This window comes from Podarcis cretensis (genome assembly GCF_951804945.1).
Source record: "Podarcis cretensis genome assembly, chromosome: 10".
In the NCBI taxonomy this organism is placed as follows: Eukaryota; Metazoa; Chordata; class Lepidosauria; order Squamata; family Lacertidae; genus Podarcis; species Podarcis cretensis.
In genome coordinates, this window is record NC_137179.1 from 11,066,061 (window position 1) to 11,081,021 (window position 14,961).

A 14,961-nucleotide genomic window follows, 5' to 3' on the forward strand; every position below is an offset into this window, starting at 1 on the left:
TATTTTATTTTTCCCCCTCCCTGGTCACTGGAGACTTGACATCAGAATACAATAAAAGGCAATTGAGAGTTGAAACCATTAAAAAAACACAACCAGGCACGTATTTTTTTTTTTTTTAATGACATATAATATCTATAAGGTTCAATTGCCTGGAGCTCAGCTCATACATGGGCAATTTCAGGACAATTGTGTTTCATTTGCTGCGTGTTTGGAGTGTTTTGACGAAAATCCAAAGGAAGGGATTCTTCAGAGTTTGGGCGTACATTTCTGCATGGGGTGGTGTTGAAGTGGCTTTTCGAGCCATTTTCTTCCCACACAAAGACTCTAAGGGAAGTTTAATGCATGCCTAATAACACGACCGTACTCCCCTGAACAATGGCAAATGAGGCCCTGCAGTGCCTATTTGGGTGAAAGAGACTGCTGGGAGCTGCCAGAAGACATGTGCAGCTGCTGCTTGTGGCGATTCGATGAACTGCAATATTACTGAGTTCAGGTTTTTTTTTTGCTCAGGAATGGTCCTTTTTAGGCCAGAAGTGGCCAGCAATGGGATGCCTCTGGATATGAGTGACTGGGAACTGCAAATAGTGAGAGAGCAGTTGTACTACTGTCCTGCTTGTAGACTGGTCCCATGGGCTAACCAAGAGGCGAGGTCCGAGTCCAGTCCGAGGTCGAAGGTGCAGTATGGAGGCAGTCCATAAAAGTTGAAGCTGGATGCAGGGCAGGTAGTCAGGTGAGGTCAGGAGCTCCGGCAGGATAGCAGGACAGGGTTCAGGCAGGAACTGTCAACCAAGGAAGTTGCTCTCGCAACTTGGGACTGGGGCTGGCTGGCTTTTATCTGCCCTGAGGCACAGGGCAGCCCTGATCCTCAGGTGACTCGCCTCTCCTGGCCTGGAGGCGAGCACTCCTCCCGCGGGAACTTAGTTCCCTCTGCCTCTCTGCCCTGTGCCTCTGCATCTCAGGAGAGGCTGGAGGGTTACCGGACCCAGAGGCAACCTCAGCTTCCTCTGCTGGGGCTGAGAGTGGAGCACCTACAGGCAATGGGTCCTCCATCCCCTCAGGAGCCCGAGCAGACTCAGCTGGTGCCTGCACCTGAGGATCCAGCACAGATGAGGACCCTTCAGGCTCAAGCCCCAGCCCCGGCTCAGCTGGTTCTGGAGGCGGGGACTCCTGTGCAGGCTGGGATTCTTCAGGTTCAGCATCCAAATCTGAATCCCAGGCCATCACAGGCATCTGGGTTGGTTGCCGTGAGAATGGGATTCTGGACTAAATGAATCTTTGATGCTATCCAGCAGGGTTCATCTCATGCTTTTACATGCAAAACTGTGACGAAATGGGAATAGCCTCCCTTCCTAAAATGGCCATTTCCACATCGAGGCAATGTGCTATGCACTGGATCTTAGTTGCCAAGGCACAATATCCTGTAGGTCTATGCTTCCCAGTGGAAACCTTAACTCCTGCCTGGTATCCTTGCGAGAATTCTGGCATTCTTTGTACTTTCCTAGATGTAGCCTGACGATAGCTCTGATTATTTCTGACATTTCAATTTGTAGTGAGAACGAGGCAGTGTAGGAGGTTTTAATGTTAGGATTTTTTATATACAAAAAAACTCAGAGATAGTTTTAAAAAAACCCACACCACTATTTGAACTTTCTGCTTGAACAAAAGGTTGGGTTAAATCCACCCAATATTGGAAATTTATCATAGATTAACACTCTGAGTAATCTTTAAAAGCAATGCCCTTTATGGTGTCACCATATAGACAGCTATTATGAATAGTATGAATTGTTGTTGAGTTTTTTTGGTGTTTTTTTAATGTTTCTTGGGATCACTAGAAGCTGGGAGGGGGGACTTTTTAAAAGTGTTTTTCCTTTTTTTTTCCCCTTCCACAGGAAAACAAAATTTGAAGCCATTTCAATAATGTCACACTGACATCGTAGACCATTTTTGGTTCCTTACTAGCTAAATCTTCCTGTTGACTTCAGAGATAAGTCAAGATTGCTTCAGAGATAAGTCATCCAGCTATTGAAACAGGCAAGGTGACTGCAAAGTCCTGACAATTTTACCTGTCGGTTTCCTGTGCCTTTTGTACTGCTTGCTAAATCTCATGTCTATGGGTGAGAGCCAATCTGGCATAGCGGTTAGGGTGCCAGACTCTAGAGCCTGGGAGGCCAGGGTTCAAATCCCCGCTCGGCCATGAAGCTTGCGGGATGAGCTAACTCTGAGCCTAACCTACCTCACAAAGTTGTTGTGAGAAAAGAAAGAACCACCTTGAGTTTCTTGGAGGAAAGATGTGATATAAATATAGTGATGATGATGATGTAGATCAAATGTACAAGTGTACATTGGCTCCCAGTACATTTCCGAGCACAATTCAAAGTGTTGGTGCTGACCATTAAAGCCCTAAATGGCCTTGGTCCAGTATACCTGAAGGAGCGTCTCCATCCCCATCGTTCTGCCCAGACACTGAAGTCCAGCTCCGAGGGCCTTCTGGTGGTTCCCTCACTGAGAGAAGCCAAGTTACAGGGAACCAGGCAGAGGGCCTTCTCGGTAGTGGCACCCACCCTGTGGAACACCCTCCCATCAGATGTCAAAGAGAAAAACAACTACCAGACTTTTAGAAGACATCTGAAGGCAGCCCTGTTTAGGGAAGCTTTTAATGTGTAATAGACTATTGTATTTTAGTGTTCTGTTGGAAGCCACCCAGAGTGGCTGGGGAAACCCAGCCAGATGGATGGGGTATGAATAAATTATTATTATTATTATTATTATTATTATTATTATTATTATTAACCACCACTACAGGTGGCGCTGTGGGTTAAAGCCTCAGTGCCTAGGACTTGCCGATTGAAAGGTCGGCGGTCCGAATCCCTGCGGCGGGGTGCGCTCCCGCTGCTCGGTCCCAGCGCCTGCCAACCTAGCAGTTCGAAAGCACCTCCGGGTGCAAGTAGATAAATAGGGACCGCTTACCAGCGGGAAGGTAAACAGCGTTTCCATGTGCAGCTCTGGCTCGCCAGATGCAGCTTTGTCACGCTGGCCACGTGACCCGGAAGTGTCTCCGGACAGCGCTGGCCCCTGGCCTCTTAAGTGAGATGGGCGCACAACCCCAGAGTCTGTCAAGACTGGCCCGTACGGGCAGGGGTACCTTTACCTTTACCTTACCCTGCCCCATGCTGGTTTTTCTTCTGAATCCTGTCAAGCTTCTCATGCTACTGACCTGTTTCGGACTGACATCACCATGAGGGGAGGGTTAGACATAGACAGGGATTAGTGTGAGTCAGTGTGAGTAGATAAATAGGTACCACTGCGGTGGGAAGGCAAACGGCATTTCCATGCACTCTGGTTTCTGTCATGGTGTTCCATTGTGCCAGAAGCTGTTTAGTCATGCTGGCCACATGACCTGGAAAGCTGTCTGTGGACAAACACTGGCTCTCTCAGCCTGAAAGCAAGATAAGCACTGCAACCCCATAGTCACCTTTGACTGGACTTAACCATCCAGGGGTCCTTTACCTTTACCTTTTACCTAGGTGGACCAAAGCTGTCCAAACACTACAAGCAGAAGTCTTCTTATTTCTGACACTAGGCACGCTTTCAACCAGATAGCTTTGCAACTCAAATATTGGATTCTGCCAATGTGCTACACAGCTTAATAATAATAATAATAATAATGGCATAATTGTTCCACGTAGACATGTGGCATTTTAGCATCGTTCAGCCTACGCTGATACATTTTCCCTCTATACGGATTCAATTAATAGCCTGGAGCTCAGCAGAAACCAGCCCAAATATCATAATGTTAATCACAGGGACGACTAAAGGTTAAGCAACTAGGGTTATAGTGAGACAGTCCTTTCTATTTTGCTTCCCTAATTATATTCAGTTAATTAACAGTTCCGGGAGCGAGCCACCTTCTTTGCAAGGCTAAATGAAATTTGTTTTGCTGCGCCAAATTCTCATGCCAGGTGTCCCGAAAGCGGCGTGTAAATTGCAGGTTGAAAGCTATGCATTAGGCAGGTTTGAAAACAGCTCTTTCCTTTGGTCACCTCTGGCAAGCAGAATACCCCTCTGAGTGATCAGGCAGGTCTAATTTGACCAGAGTCTGCAGCAGGCATGATGTATTCTTCATTTAGCCACAGAAACAAAACTCAGAGCAACACTAGGTAGGGTAGGAAAGATCCCAGGCTGAAACCCTGCAGAGCTCGTACCAGGCAGTGTAGAGAACGTTGGGCCAGATCAGGCCTAGTGCATGTGGCGCCCTTCATGTGTTGTTGAACTACAATTCCCATCATCCCTATGTCAGGAGTTCAGCCTACGCCCTCCTGGTCGATCATTCAGGAGCTTCATAAGCTTTCTTCAGCCCAAAACATCATAGTGACCGATGCCAACCAACACCGGCACACTTAGGGATCCACAGAGTTTGTGCATCATGCGTGGCAGACCTCAGCAACTCCACATTTTGGCTAATCTACGTTTATTTACATACAAACACACACGGAGTACTGCAACATGGCTCCCTCTCTCTCTAGCATCAGACAGCAAAGAGAAAAAGAACAAAGGACAATAGTCCCACTTCACTTCCCACTCTGTGGAGTCAAAACATACACTGTCATGTGATAGACAAAAATCCCATGACTGCAATCATTGAGCAGGAATACTAACACCCTAGCCATCAACCATGCTAGTTAGGGGTGATGGGATTTGGAGTCCTCTGTGCGAATTCCAGGTCCAGAAAAGAATTCTGCATCCCAAGCTCATGTTCTTAAGACTTTGTATAGAGCTCTAAAAGCAATGGATTTCATATTAGGAGGTGTCTCTCAAGGGCAGCACCCCATTGGCTCTCTGACTGTTCCCCTTTCTCCACATGTGACTTTGACCTTCAGTCCAGCGATGGCATGGGACTTTGATCCAATGAAGCTGAATGCTGGATGCCCCCAAGTTCTAGTATTAGGAGGGAGGGATCAGTTTCTCTTTCCACTTCCTCCACAGCACACATCATTTTAGTATACCTCTATCACACGGGTGGCGCTGTGGGTTAAACCACAGAGCCTAGGACTTGCCGATCAGAAGGTCGGTGGTTCGAATCCCTGTGACAGGGTGAGCTCCCGTTGCTCGGTCCCTGCTCCTGTCAACCTAGCAGTTCGAAAGCATGTCATGTGCAAGTAGATAAATAGGTACAGCTCCAGCGGGAAGGTAAACAGCGTTTCCATGTGCTGCTCTGGTTCGCCAGAAACGGCTTAGTCATGCTGGCCACATGCTGTCTGCGGACAAGCGCCAGCTCCCTTGGCCTATAGAGCGAGATGAGCGCGCAACCCCAGAGTCGGTCACGACTGGACCTAATGGTCAGGGTTCCCTTTACCTTTACCTATCATGTCTCTGCTTGTTCTCCTTTTCTCCTCTACATTTCCAGCTGGTCTGCCTGTAGTACCATCACTGGATCCAGTCCAGAATGTTTACGGCTTGCCCATAAATTATATGCCGTCAAGCTCTGTTAAAATTTACAAGGCCCAGAAGATAAATTAAACCCACGATCAATAGTTTACCTGGCCATCACCTTGTAAATACATAAATCTTTCTCTCCTCTTATGAGGCATTTAGCTGCCTTCAGTTGAACAAGAGGCACTAGCTAAGCTACAATGAAAAATGATTTCTTAAATATTGTAGGCTATTTATAGCATTTTCATTCATTAGGGTGCTTAATTTGCTTTGGTCTTTGTCAGTTTTCACGCTGCTTATATTTTGTCTTTCTTTTTTTTAAAAAAAAAATTCATTATGGTTCAGATTTCTCTTTGCAATATTTTAATCCAATTACTTCCTTCAGTAAACAAGTGCTCCCCATATCTGGGTAATGAGCTACAAGAAGAAGTGATTTCTGATTAGTCAAGCTAATTTTTATTTATTTTTAAAGGACAGAAGGAACAAAGTAGCAAGTGGGATAGAGGGGCAAAATACGTAATGGTGATAAATCCAGATACATTGTTAGATGACAAAATGAAATGGGTTTGGAACACATGGTGAAGGCAGGAGATAACTCAGTGCGAAGGTGGATAAAGGAACTTTTCTGCTGTTATTTGCAGTTCATTATTAATTTTTGAAGTATCTTGTTCTGCACTGTCTTACTGTGCATGCTGATAGCGTATATAAACATCTGTACTTATTACAGTTCTGCTCCTTGGGAGCCTCATCCTCTGCTACTGCTACTGTGACAACATAGAGCAGGGATAGGGGGTGAATTTGTGCATTGCTGTTGGATATGATCACGTTGTAAGCCGCCTTGAGAGGAGAAAGATAAACATTGTCCTGCTGGATGAGGCCAAGGGTCAGTCTGAGCTAGCATCGTTTCCTAGAGTGGCCGGCCAGGTTAACCCTCATGCAAATTATGTGGTGGAACAGTGGCACAGCAAGACTGGGGAGGCGCGCTTTGCTCGAATGATCTATGGAGGAGTTAAATTCAAATCTATCAAGTGAGCACATCCTGGAACAAACTACAGGTCTCCTTTGGAATTAGCACTTCTCTGAATTTTGCTGTGTTGTTCTCCACCCAAACCCTATTAACTAGGGTTAATCGGACCTAAGGATTTATATAGCCGTGAAAATAACACACAGAGAGAGACACACATGTGTTACATATGGGGAAATTGCTTTCAAAAGTGCATACATTAGTCAAAACTGCACACAAAATTTTGTTTATTGGAATACATTTGAACTGAGATACTGCTGGATTTTCATGAGAAGGTGTCATGGACTGGCTGTGTACAGAAGGCTCAGAGCACAGGGAGTGGTAGTGCGGCAACGATGAGCGGTCAGATGAAGAAGATTGGGGGAAGGAGGTGTCAGAAGCAAAGAGGTAACAGGGTTTAGTGAGCAAGGAGATTCTGTGTCAGACAGAAGTCCAGAAGCAGAAGCTGGAGAGGAGGTGGGCCAAGAGGCAGGGATGACTCAGGCTGGTGAAGAAGCCAGGGTCTTCCCCTCCTGCTGCTCCCCTCCCTGCTGGTCTCTCTGCACCAGAAGAGGCATGAAGAGGGAGAAGCAGTGACAGGCACATCAGCAGTTCAAACATGAGGATATTCAGCCTCCACAACTGCCTCAGAGGGGCAAGACCTACCGAGAAGAGCTGCAGCACTCATTAGGCCTGGCACCCCTGGGCAGACCTTGTTTCTTCTAATAAGGAGTTAACTTCACTTACTCAGTGTGATTTATTCCTGACACCTGCTCACAAATTACGGCATGAATATGGAGAAGCAAATTGAAGATTGGGAAATTGAGAAGCTGAGAAAATGGAAGACCATTCCACCTCCACTCAGAACTCTGCCCAGGCCACACCTTTCCACAGGCTCTGCTCCCCTTTTTTCCCTTCTGGCCCTGCCCTCCACTTGGCAGGTGAGCCACCAGATGTTCCCTTTAGAGCAGTGATGGCCAAACTTGGCCCTCCAGCTGTTTTGGGACTACAACTCCCATCATCCCTAGCTAACAGGACCAGTGGTCAGGGATGGTGGGAACTGTAGTCCCAAAACAGCTGGAGGGCCAAGTTTGGCCATCACTGCTTTAGATGAAAAAGGTTCCTCATCCCTGATCAATGGACACCACCTCCCAAGGAGAAATAGGACATTGTACCCAGAGGTTGCCACTTCCTTGCTTCTTTCATTGCTCAGTTGACTTTGAGAGAGTAGATGTAGAGGCAGCCACAGTAAGGAAGGGGAGCAGCTGAAGGCTTTGGGGATTGGCAGTGCCTCCCCTACTAGGATGTGGGCTTCAGCAGATGCCCAGTGGTGCTGACCTCTGACAGCAGCCCTAGCTGTAGTGTAGCACGTCATTCTAAGTAAGTAAGACAATAAATTGCCTTTGGGGAAAGACGGAATCCTTCACAAATGATAGGCATTTGAAAAGGTAGCTATTTAATTTGAATGATCTGGTGGGTATGGGAAACTGTCACTTAAATGAACTGAGGATCAGGGCCGAAAATTTTATGCTCTCACTGCTTGTTCTAAAATCGGGAGCAATTCTGATAATAAGCAAGAAACTTGACGGCTGTTAAGAAAGATGCCGGAGTCAGTCTCAAGACTGATCGCCTAAGGAGTCAGCATATGTGGTAGTCTGAGAATGTATCTGCTAAGTTAAAATGGTGTGTTAAATGTCCCTCAGTCTTGATGTGTCCCAAGTTGAGCACTTGGTTAGACCTCAAAATCAGAGTCAATGATTCATACCCCAGAGTTTCTGACAAAGGGGTTCCACTGAGCTCTGAGCTGCATTTTATTGCTATTATTCTATGCCAGGCTTTGGGGTCTACAACAAGTTTATGAAACCTTCATTCCTGTAGATAGTAAGGGCACAAGATGGCCTTAAATTAGAGTTGTGCCAAAAATTTGTCTTGCCTTAAAAAAACAATTTCCCACCAATTAATGAAATTGCATTAAAAATGAGAAAAGTGGGGGAGACAAATTGGGTTGGGGTCTTTTTCCTTTTAATTTCTTTTTTAAAATGTTATTGCAACACAATGACCATTACCAACAACCCAAAAGTGTAGTTAAAAGATCTTACATCATACTATACACAAAGCAAACAAAGAATAAACAATAAGATAAAAAATTGGTGAGCTACCACTATCCATCAATACATCTCTATCTCCCAAGCTAAAGTGCTTGGGATGAATGTTGAGCATCGAAGTTTGAATCATAGGAAATAAAATCCCACCAGATGATACAAGAGAGTTCTGGATCCCCCATCCTCCTAGAGACACACAGATTATGCATTATTATTTTTACCACAATAGCCAAAGTGCATAAGTTCTTATACCATAAATTCAAATGTAGATTTTTCATGGTTTTCCGTTTCTGGGCTATTGAAATCCAAGCTGCAGCTAACATCCATGTCAAAAGCCCTTTAGAGAATCAAGCTTTTATGCTGTCAGTTCAGTTTTTCAGCAATGACAGCCGTGGAGAGGTCTGAACAGATGATTTTATTATTTTAGATATTTCTTGATATACTTGAGACCAGAATAATGAAACCCAAGGGCCTTCCCATCAAAGATCAAAGATTGTCCCTCATTGCCCACAGCTGTGTTGACAGTGATGTAGTATGAGACTGTGATGTAATCTGAGATAAAAAAAGTTATTCCTAATGTTTAATTGGAATCTCCTTTCTTGGAACTTGAAGCCATTGCTTCGGCTCCTACCCTCTGGAGAAAACCAGCTTGCTCCATGTTCCCTGTGACAGCCCTGGAGTTATTTGAAGATGGCTATCATATTTCCTCTCAGTGTCCTCTTTTCCAGGCTAAATATACCCAGTTCCTTCTACTGTTCATCATAAGGCATGGGTTCCATGCCCTTTATCACCTTGGTCGTTCTCCTCTGCACAAGGTCTTGTTGTGGTCTGACTAAGCCAGAATAGAGTGGGGCTATTACTTCACCTGATCTAGACAATATACTTTTGCTGATGCAACCTAAATCATATTGGTAAGACAAGCTCAAAATCCTGCACACATGTTAATTCTAAAGTGCTCTGAGAACAGGAATGCCAGAAAATTCCAGTGAAAACAGACACAGGAGCAGAAATTGCTGGTGTTTGCTTATTCATCTAGTATCTGGAAAGGGAATCAATCCAGCAAACACGATTGGGATTTGCTGTTGTTGCTTTCAGTCCACAAATGGTACATAAATTATTGGTCCCCCAAAACCCCCTCCATTTACACTTCCTTTCCTTTGCAATAAAATGAATGGGGTGGAATGATGTAATGGCAATGTCATTTACAGCATTAGTTATGTCAACGACATGATTCTGCCATAGGAGGCAGTGAAATGAGTAATGTAGTTTTTGGTGGAAGGCAAACTGCAGCAGAACAGAACCACAGCAGCATGTGACAAATGCAGGGCAGAATGGAAAGTGATGCCTTCTTAAATCCCTGTTTTAGAATGAAGCAGGAAAAAGGAAGACTCTATAACAGAGGAAGAAAGCTTTTTGAGAAATTGTAGGGCTGATTTTGCACATTATTTTAAAATGTTTTTGATATTTGTCGTCAGATCAGAGAGTTTATTGGTAGCGTTAGTTTTTCAATAACCTTCTTAAATGTGTGCCTTGCTCGCCTAAGTTCTCCCTTTGTATTCCGTTGTTCCCTTTCTGATTTCCCTTTTCCTCCCCTGTCAGTCATTCATCAGTCAAAGCAGCCAGCTGAGAGTGTTCCTTATGACCTCGCAGAGTGAGTGGGAAGCAATCTAATTTAATTCTAAATTTTTATAATTTAAAACTCAGGATGATTGTGGCTGGACTCATTATTTCACTGTGAAGACTTTTAACTTTACTTCTCTGGCCTTGGAGTTTATCCCCTTATGGTGGGGGAAAATACTAACATGTATTTCCCCTAATATCCACATTTTTATATGCATTTTTAATTACACATGCATCCAACTATTGTTTCCAATCAAGTCAATGTTGCTCTAACCACTACATAATGCTGCATTTTTGCCTAATATGCAAATTTTGGCAAACATTTCCACCTAATACAATGCATTTTTAAATATTTTCACTAATACCTGCATTTTGTAACACTTTTGGGGGGCCACATTTCTGGGTTGGAGAACCATATTACAAAATCAGGAGCAAATGGACATTCCAAAGGATTCGAACGTGTTTCAGTTCCCACATTGTTTCAGCAACCATGAACTTGGTAGACAAGAGGAAGAAGAACAGGAAGAGGAAGAAGAGGAGGAGGAGGAGGAGGAGGAGTTTGAATTTGATATCCTGATTTATCACTACCCTAAGGAGTCTCAAAGCGGCTAACATTCTCCTTTCCCTTCCTCCCCCACAAAAAACACTCTGTGAGGTGAGTGAGGCTGAGAGACTTCAGAGAAGTATGACTAGCCCAAGGTCACCCAGCAGCTGCATGTGGAGGAGCGGGGAAGTGAACCCAGTTCACCAGATTACGAGTCCACCGCTCTTAACCACTACACCACACTGGTTCTCTCAGTTAAAATGTGAACTGAATGAAATTTCTCCCCCAGCCCTGCATATGCCCTGGCGGACATCACTACTCTCCACATGGTAGTATCAGCTCCGCAAAAGGCATCATCCACTTAGAGTCCCCAAAGCACTTCCTTCTGCACATGAATGAAAATAAAATTCAGATCTGCCTCCCTTGCTGTTACACTACAGCTCAAAAAACTGTGATCTCTCTCACTGACACAAACACACACAGTGCAGAATGCTAGTCTCAGCTGCACTGTGTCTAGTAGGTATGCCCTGACACATAAGAGTCCTCTGCTCTCAAGTCTCATTTTGGAAACACCGGCTCACCATTAGCACACAACCAAGCACCAGAGATGATGCTTGTAATCTGTCCCCACAAGAGGCAGTGAAGGCCACCAACTTGGATGGGTTTAGAAGAGGATCAGGTCAATTCATGGAGGATGGATGAGACTTTCAGTGACTACTAGCCATTATGGCTATGCTTTGCATGCACTGATCAAATTGCAAGTTGAGAGACTGGTGTTGCTGAGGGGAACTCTGTGGCCAAATGCGGTCCCCAAAGCAAGCTTGCTGTGCTGGGCCTGGGGGTAACCCGTGAAACGCAGTCCAGGACCGGTCCAGAATCCGTAGGGTCCGCTAGGAGTCAGTCCGACAGGGTCAAGGCAGGACACGAGGCAGGAAACCAGGCAAGGACAGGTACAGGATCTCAGGCAGGATCTTGCTTACAGCAATGTTGCTCCCACAACCTGCTGCGGGGTCCGTCAGCCTTTTATCTCTGTCGGGGTAACGGCCAGTCCTGAGCCCCCAGTGACTCACCTCCCTGTTTTGCCCGAAGGTGAGCACTTCTCCTGTGACTACTCAGGTCTCTCCTTCTCTCAGACCTTAGTCTCTGCAGCTCGGGAGACATCAGTAGGATACTAGACCCAGGGGCCACCTTAGCCTCCCCTAACCCAACCGGTAGTGGAGCAGCTGTAAGTGATGGCCCAGCTGAAGGCAACGAGGTAATCCCCGCATCTGGAGCCAGGGCAGGCTCAGGCCCCTGACTCAGCCCAGCAGGTGTTTGTTGCAGGGGAACCTGTGCAGACTGCGACTCTTCAGGATCAGGCCCCAGGCTTGGTTCAGATGCCGCCTGTGGCAAAGGATCTGGTGCAGACTGAGGCTCCTCTGGTTCCGAGTCCGAGCCCGAGTCCCAGGCCATTACACGTGCCAACTCTAGAGGATTGAGGTGTCTTCAGCCCCCTAGACTTTTGTTTGAAGGGGGCACGGCCCCATCAATTATGAGGGGGCCTGAGACACACCACAGCTTCAGCCCCTGGCTCCACCAGAGTGCTGGGCCTCCTCCAGAGGATCAACATCTTGTAAGGCTGCACCGGCCTGCACAGTGAAGGGAAGCACTGTGGGGACCAGCGCAGCCTGGTGTAAGGTCGAACCAGCCTGTGCAGCATCAGGAGACACTGAGAGGACCGGCACAGCCTAGCAGAAGTCCGCACTGGCCTGTGTGGTCTCGGGAGATGCGTGTGATGTCACGCAATGCTCGGCGTGCACTTGACGTCACATGGGCTCCCTCAATCTTGGGGCCAACTCTGTCTCCAAGACCATTTGATCTGGCCTCAGGACTCTCACAAGGCCCTGCCCAGATCACACACACCCTCTCTCTCCAGGCCACACACCCCACCAGCCCATTCATTTAGGGCAGTTTTTTCTTGGGTGATGGGAGTTGTAGTCCAACAGACTCAACTTTCAGAAACACTGATTTAGTGGAAAGACGGTCTTTCGGTGGTACTAGCACCATTGATTGCGTTCCCCTTTAATGTTGGAGCCAGCATGGCTCTGAACCATAGCTGTCAACTTACAGATTTGAAAATAAGGGACCAGCAACCTCAAAAATAAGGGATCAGCAGCCAAAATAAGGGATTTTCCAGGCACAGGTATGTTCAACCTCTGAGCCCCTCCGAACCAAAGGCAGAAAGCCCAGCCAGCAGCCAAACAAAGCCTCAAGCAGTGGTTCCCACAGCGCAGCAACTCGGCAAAGGCAAGTCCCCAGGCAACGTGGCCTATTTGATCGGCACAAGGCATGCAAGCTCCACCCCCCCAGTCATTCTTAGATTCCTTATTGGGTGAGCAACGCAGCCAAGCAACACAGTTGGAGCCTCCCTCCTCCCTGGCCAGCAGGGAGGGAGGGAGAGGAGCTGCTTCCTTTGAAACCCGGGAATTTTAAGGGACATCATCAGTAAGGGACAGCAGGGGGACACAGCGCTGGGATAAGGGAGTTTCCCGCCAAATAAGGGACGGTTGACAGCTATGCTCTGAACACCTGCTGTTGGGAATCCCAAGAGTTGTGTTGTGTTCATGTCCTGATTTCCTGTAAATATCTGGTTGCCCATTAGGAGAACAGGACTAGATGGGTCCTTAGCCTGATCCAGCAGGACTCTTTGAATTATACACCTATAACTATTACCATTATTTATGGCAGAGCAAATTTATTTTTTTTATATAAAAATTCGCTTGATTTTGGGGTCAAACCAAAGCTGCTCACCGCATTTTGTGCTCCTTTTGTGTGCTGAAAAACTTATCCTACTTTTGTGCAGTTCCCTGCCCCTTAAAAATCCCATCCATATTTTTTACGTCATTTGCACTCACTGTCCTTAGCCCTCATTTGCCCATACTGCTCCTTCATTTTAACTGGATGTGGGCTTTTGTCAATGATGTCAGGCAGCTAAATGTGTGATGACATCACAGACCTCCACAGCCAATCGGAATAAATGGCAAAAACTGAGGGCAAATAAGGGCAAGGAGAAGGCATGATTCCCCCACCCCCAGAAGCAGCTTTTGCCAAACAAAGAGGAATGAGCCACTGTTGAAAGAAGACAGATCTTAAACCCTACAGGCATTTCTCTCTCTGCCTTACTATAATTTGTTTGCCTGCATTAAATGTACTACTTTGAAGGGAGAATCAAAACGAGAGAATATTGATTGTGCTATTCTTCCTGTGCAAAACTGATGCTTAGTTAATCTTGCAACCAGCATTATTTATTTCACACTGAACATTTTCTTCTTCTTCTTAATGGACACTTGGAGCTGATGAAAATGACATTGTGTATATATCGGGCAGTATATTGACCAGGGTAATGAAAATCTTAAAGCAATAATCATTGTATATTAGGGATTTGCTCAACTGACAACAGAAGCCTCTGTAAACCTGATATTGTCCTTATGCAAACTCATGAATGGAGACTTTGCTCAAATAAATTACTTAATAACATCAGAGAGTCGTCGGCTGTGTAAATATATCCCAGGGCGCACTCAAAAGAGTTCTGAATCTAAATGTTCATTCAATAGAATCTCATATTTGTCACCTTTCCTAACGAGTTTTTCTCCCCATTATGAAACTGTTATTAGCATGAAAAAGTTAAAATTTGGTATCTAATTTCTTGAATTAACACTCTTCAAAAGAGCTGGAGGGTTTGAAAGTTCTTTAACTAGAATGCCTCATTTCCATAATTTCCATGGCCTCAATACTTTGATGCTCCTATCAAACTCGCATGTTGTCATTTTAAAAAAAAAATGCTTGCAGCAAAGTACATTTATTTATTCTTTCCCCATCATGTTTCAAAACAATTGAAGAAACAACGAGAAGGGGGGGGGGGATAGCAAGCCACTAAAAGGGCTGATAGTACATATATACATGTGTCAGAGCTGCCCGAGGTCCCAGCTCACAAAGGACCAACGCCAGTTCGTTGTTATATACAAAAGTCTTTATTGAAGTTCAGTTTCGATTACAAAGCCGCGGCGCGCAGCTCTACGTCTCAAACTCTAGACCGCTGAAGCTCCGTCTGAATCTCCACCCCCCAGACACCAGTTTAAGACTCTAGCCTTGCTCCACCTCTTCCTTTGCTCTTTCCTCCTCTGGGTCCGCCTGTCCGCTGGGGTCTTGCCCTTTCTAGACTCTTCTGACGCTGAGTCCCCTGAGTCTTCCCCCTCCCTCCGGCGGGCTTTAGGACCTGGTTC